At 44.2% G+C, this 5925-nt stretch overlaps 1 long non-coding RNA gene across 1 annotated transcript; it reads left to right on the top strand.

Annotated features, from left to right (window-relative positions):
- The first annotated feature begins 2404 nt into the window (after positions 1 to 2404).
- LOC109281418 (uncharacterized) lies at positions 2405 to 5080 on the top strand. The gene is made up of 2 exons (XR_002088067.2): positions 2405 to 2832; positions 4587 to 5080. It is a non-coding gene; the product is annotated as an uncharacterized LOC109281418 (long non-coding RNA).
- The last annotated feature ends 845 nt before the right edge of the window (positions 5081 to 5925 follow it).

Raw genomic sequence — 5925 nt, 5'->3', positions numbered from 1 at the left:
CACTTCAACCAAGATATATTTAAATATCACCAAATTACGGTACATTTGTCACTTGTCCGTGAGACACTGAAAGTGGTAACAGTTGTGCTTTAACATGCTCTGTGTTGATCGCCCTCCCACACCACATTACACGTGATAAGACGACGCAGAACAGCGCACCTCTGTGACTCTGGCTGGGGTCAGCAAACTGCTGTCACAGGCCAGCCTGAAGAACTCAGGCAAAAAAAGCCCACTATACTTTGGTTTGCTTTGCCTAAGTTGGGGCCTCTCTGCGAGTCTTACGTATTTATCAGATCAGCTCATCATACCAAAAAGCCTGTGCAGAGATGCTTGGTCTGGCCTGCGTTGGCCGAAAAGTAATCCTATCCTATTCACTTTGCTCCAGTGTATTGCACAATGTACAACACTTACAGGCTGGAAGACTCTGGCAGACTTTCTGAGATGTGCTGGGGAGCATTTCCCCAACTGCCAGTGTCAACAGATTGCACAACATCAGAGAAAATAATGCCTGGTTGTAATACTATTTTAATGTTAACCATGAACTACAAGCTTCATTGAAGGGATTCTTGAACGTCCAGCTTTTCCAGTTAGATATGCCTGGTTTGTTCACTAAGATGAAGTGTATTGGAAAAATGAATGAGGAGCGCATGATACTGAGAAATATTCTGCTCTGTGGGTTTCAGATATTGTGAAATGGTCTCGATAAACCATTTCACACCTCTGAGACATTATACGGTATGACTCCATGTGAACAATAGCAACAGCTTGTAGTCTAAGGTCTGGTTTTTCTCTGCTATAAATCAGGAGTCACTCTGATTCAGACAGCAGTGCTATCCTACCATCAACAAACCAGTATGCTAACCTGTATTTACTTTATTCTGCGCTAATTTTTCAAACGTGTTATTTGGCTCAATAAATGTTTGGTGGTCTCAGTGTAGCATCTAGTGGAGAGAGGGTAAATCACAGAGTGCCTTCACACTGAGGATGCCTTTCACTTTTACACATTTGAGGGGCAAAAATGTGAAGAGCCGCAGTGGGCAGAGCATTCGCTTCCCTAAGTCATTCAGCAACGACTCAAAGGGTTACTGAGCAGTGACTGCTGTTAGCTGAGTACAATGAGGTGTTTGTAATCCTGAAAGAGTAGGATGAGAAATCTGGCCAAAGTCCAGCTCAAGAACGGCTCCACGTCTGATGTACACAAATGCTCTGTCGGCAAATTGTCCCTTGAAAACTTCCCTCCACCTCGTTTTTATTCTGATCTTTCTCCCGCAGCTTTTATAAGTGTTTCCAGCTTGGCTGGCACTCAGGTTTGCTTTTCATCCTCTTCTTTCTTTCTTTCTTTCTTTCTTTCTTTGCTGAATGCTGTTTCCAGCCTCACAGCTGAACCAGGGCTATTGACCTGCAAAGGGACAAATTCTGTCCTGACTTATACCCTCTACCGTCCCATTGATGCCAGTGTTCATTCACTGAAGGATGCACTGGGAATGGCTGAACAGGGTTTGACTCAGGCTGTTTCTCTGAGGACTAATCTTGAGTTCCTTGCCTACCCAAGTCTCCCACAGGAGTTAATGGGTGTGCAAGGAATTCAAGAGTAGGTTTCTACCACGTCCTTTGTGGCTTTCACCCAGGATTAGGGCACTTTTCTTGAGTCATAAAAAGCCCCAAAAAATGCAATTGTCAGTGCAATTACTCAAAAGGTACAAATTACTCATAGATCCTTGGCATCATAGGAATGCCTAGCTTAAAGATTTTAACATACTTCCTTTTTTTCCCCTGAAGATCATAAATATTTATGGAGTATAAACAATTCAGGATAAAGTCTGTGGCAAAAAAAAAATGCAGGAGGAAATCAATTTTTAATAACCAAGAGACTGATGAAGTAATTTACAGTATGTAATCATTTGTTCGCAAAAATATTTCCCTCGGCCTTGACTGGATGCTTTTTAATGTGCATAGCACTCCTGCTAGTTTTCCAATTGTGCACTAAAAGCACAGTCCCGGTACATCCGTAAGACTAGATTGTGCCTCCAGGCACGGTGCCCAGGGGACCTCCAGAAGATGTGGCACTCCAGAAGTCGTTCCCAAAGGTGGTGTTACTCAGCAAAAATTCTCGGAGGCACAATTTGCTCCCTGCTTCCTCCTCATTCAAGGAAGTGTTGTTGCCACTGGTCTGGTATTACAGTGACTTTTTGACTTAGTGGCATTGACTGACACATTGGCCGTCAGTCCGTATTCCTCTCTATCCCCCTCCTTGCCCAGCTGTGCTGCGAAGGAGTTAGCTCGCCGCATGCAGCAACTGCTTATTCCTCAACATCATGCCGGGATTGAATGACCTAGAGACTGAGCAGCTGACTGTCCTGGAGGGGCAGCCCCTTTCTCCATGCGTGCATCAAGACAGGTAAGGGAATCCTTATTGCCGTTTCCGGTGTTGCACCTTTTCTGTGCAGAAAGCATGACTCCAGACTTGAAGGATGTATGTTCCCTGCTGCTGGCTTTCCAGTTTTTCTGTACTATGAAGGAAGCCATTATTGTGAACTCGTTTTAGAGTTCAGCCTCTTTCACTGAGATCAAGTAGACTGACCTCTTCCTTAGCGTCTTTATCTTTTTGATTCCCTCCTGCCATCTGAGGTCAAGGCCATTGCTGTTTCTGTAGTGAGGCCCTGCACAAATCCTTAACCCTCCCGGAGAAGTCACCAGGAAAGTTTTAGAATCTATTTTTAAATTACCTTTTTGTTGTTGTAATCTTTGCTTATATCAATCTTTTTCACCCAGATATACCTGCAGAAGGCTGAATTTGCTGTATATCATGACGACTTAATTACCACCGAGCTGGTTAGTTTTTGTAACCATACAGTCATTTGGGATTTCTCGGAAATAGAACAGGTTTAAAGTAGAAATGGACTTGGGAACCATTTCAGCGAGCCAAGGAACAAGCATTCTATGAACTGAAAATTTAGAACAATTTGTACAGTTCCTGGAAGAACTTAAGTGGTCAAAATCCCTCATGACAATTTTAATGACCTTGCGGGGAAGCCAAAATGTAGGCTGGTAGGCGGCTCAGGATGTAGTTTCCACATATGTTTTACTTAGCTAAGTTGCTGCTGTGCAGTCTTTTGTCTTTCTCTTAGTAAAGGTCATATTTCAGCTGATTCTGTATTATAGACTCAAAATAACTGTTCATACAAGGTAAACCATACTACCGCAGTTACTATAAACAGTCTCGGCCCCCCTCCACCCCGATCTTGATGCTGTGATCATATAAAAGCCAGTTTACTTTTGGAAGACAACAGATTATAAAGCAGCAAAGCAAAATAATCTTATAAACTGAGTTTCATGACGGGCTGTGCGCGACTGGTGGGGAAAAACTTTCAGCTGGTGCTAGCTATTGGCAAACAATGCAGACCTAAAAACCTCAGCTGTGAAACTACAGAGCTGCTGAGAGGTGACATCTGGTCTTTATGTTTCAAATCAATGAGTGTTGGCTTCTGTGCAAACGGTCAAAAAAATGCCTGCCACGGGCCAAAAAAGACACGTACTACAATTACATTTAAATCCCAAACAACAATATGGGAGGAGATGCTGGAGCCACCATTTTCCTTCCCCCTTTTTCATATTTTATATGGATTTTTTTAACGGGATTTCCAAGTTTTTACTTGAAAGCAAGGTATAATCGGAAAGCTGTGCATGTGAAAGATGGCCACCTCTCCCAGTGGTCTCATTTCTGATTGACAAGCAATAAAAAAACCAATAAAAAATGAAGTTTCCAGGAAAGAGTGCAAGGTGTGCACCTCCTTGCCAAAATGCTGCTGCCTCTACATAGGAAGGCTTTATTAGAAATATAAAGGAACAGGAAAGAGAACAAAGGGAGCAAAGAGTAAAGCTGGCAGTGCACATACCACATAACCCTTTTTTAGTTATTGATATACAATGATTAGCTTAAAATGAGAAGATTAAACAGCTTCCCCATAATTTCCAAACTGTTTCTTCAAATGTAGCCATGCACATTGTTTTATGTAATGTAAGAGATTTTTGGCTATCTACCTTAAAAATGCCAAAGAATATGAAATCCAGCATTGGACTGCTGTCTTTAATATGCCTCTTTTTTTGGGAGAACATAAGCAGTGCCAGCAGCATATCAAAATCAGAATTAAACTAATTCTGTGAAAATGGGGTCCCTAGGTGCTATATATTTTTATAAGAAGTGTTAACGTTTTCCTTTAACAAACATAGTGGCAAATAAATGGCAAAGCCAGAAGCTGTCAATGGTGATTTGTAGCTTGACTGCTTAATACTACAAGTAGACACGGCGAAAACTGAATGATGTTATATACAATATGGTGTAGCTCAAACTAAAGTTATGGATCCAGAGTATGGAAATTACTGGGTGAGGTTCTGTGGACTGTGGTTTGCAAGTCAGACTGGATGATTACAATGGTCCTTTTTTGGATTGAAATCTATGTAAAGCAGTTTGGCTAAATTAAGACTGTTGTGGATTTTTATCCCAAACTCAAACTGAAGTTTTTTTAAGGTTCAAAAAACATTAGTTAACTGTTTATCTGTGTTCTGCTTTTTTTTGTCTTCCACAGGCTTCAGTTGTGATCAGAAGCAAAAAGGGTGATGCAGGCAGAGGTTATTCTCATGCTATTTCTGTCCAGACAGTAGAGGAAAGTACCAAATATTTCACAAGAGACCATGTCCTTACGAGATTTCCAGCTATGCTTTGCACATGAAGAAGGCTCGGACGCTGAAGATGAGCATCTAAAAATGGAAGCTGCTGATATAGAAAGTGCATTCCAAAGGCAAAGGCGCTTGCTGGGGTGACGTGGGGTAAACTCGAGACACAATTTGGCCCAGAGCATATAGCTTCTTCTGTTCTTATCAACTTATTTTCTCCATCAGTGAGGGGTGTCTCCTAAAATGAATGCTTAGAGAAACAAACTGCGAAGCTATCTACTGGCAACCTTCACGGTACATAATAATGACGATGATTATATAATAATAATAATAATAATAATAGGGTTGTCAAATGATTTAAAAAATTGATCGCGATTAGTTGCATGATTAAAAAAAATTAGTCGCAGTTCATCGTGATTTTAATCGCACAGCTGAAAACTCAAAACTATGTGCAGAAAAACTCAAAACTGCAAAATTATGCAGGTACTTTGTATGGTTGTGAAGGTGTGGGGGGCTATGGGTGTGTGTGGGGAGTTTGGAGCCAGGGGAGGGGAGACCCCCCACACGCCCTGGCAGGTGGCGCCATGATGCCCAATCTGAGCGGGGTCTCCACGGAGCTGCCGTGGGCCCAGGGCATGCCCCCTGAGCACACTCCCAGCAGCTGTGGACTCACCCTGCTCTTGCCCCAGCAGCGGCAGCTGCGGGCACCCCGAGCCCCAGCCCAAACTTCCCCACTTGCTCAGCAGGTCTCAGGCAGTCCTGACCTGCCCTGGTCCCAAGGATCCCAGGCAGCCCCACCTCAGCCCAGTGCCACCTTCCCCAACCCCCCGGTGCTGTCAGCCCAGCTGCTTGGGGTCCTGGATGGGCCCTGGCCCTGGCCCCAACCCAGTGTTGATGGAGCCCAAGTCATGCGCGCCCCACCCCAAGCCCAAGCCTGAGGCTCATATGGCCGTGGGGGCCTGAGGATGTTAGGTAGCCCCTCTGCAGTTCACTACTGTCTTTCCCAAATCCCCAGCACTGCCAGCCTGGCTGTTCGGGGCCCTGGGTAGATATATAGGTGTATCCTCCCTCCCCCTCTTCCTGCTACAGCCACCCAGAGCCCTCGCCCAGGATGCCCTACGGCTCCCCTGCACTGCCACCGCTGCCCTGCTGCATGGCCCAGAGGCGGCAGGGATGACAGTGGGTCAAGGCAGCTCAGGTGCAGGCTCCAAAACCACATGGGCAATTAATGCATTAAAAAAATTAACACAT

Source organism: Alligator mississippiensis, chromosome 4 (genome assembly GCF_030867095.1).
Source record: "Alligator mississippiensis isolate rAllMis1 chromosome 4, rAllMis1, whole genome shotgun sequence".
Lineage (NCBI taxonomy): Eukaryota > Metazoa > Chordata > Crocodylia > Alligatoridae > Alligator > Alligator mississippiensis.
Note: the sequence above shows the minus strand (reverse complement) of the source record. Positions and strands in the feature narration are given on the sequence as shown.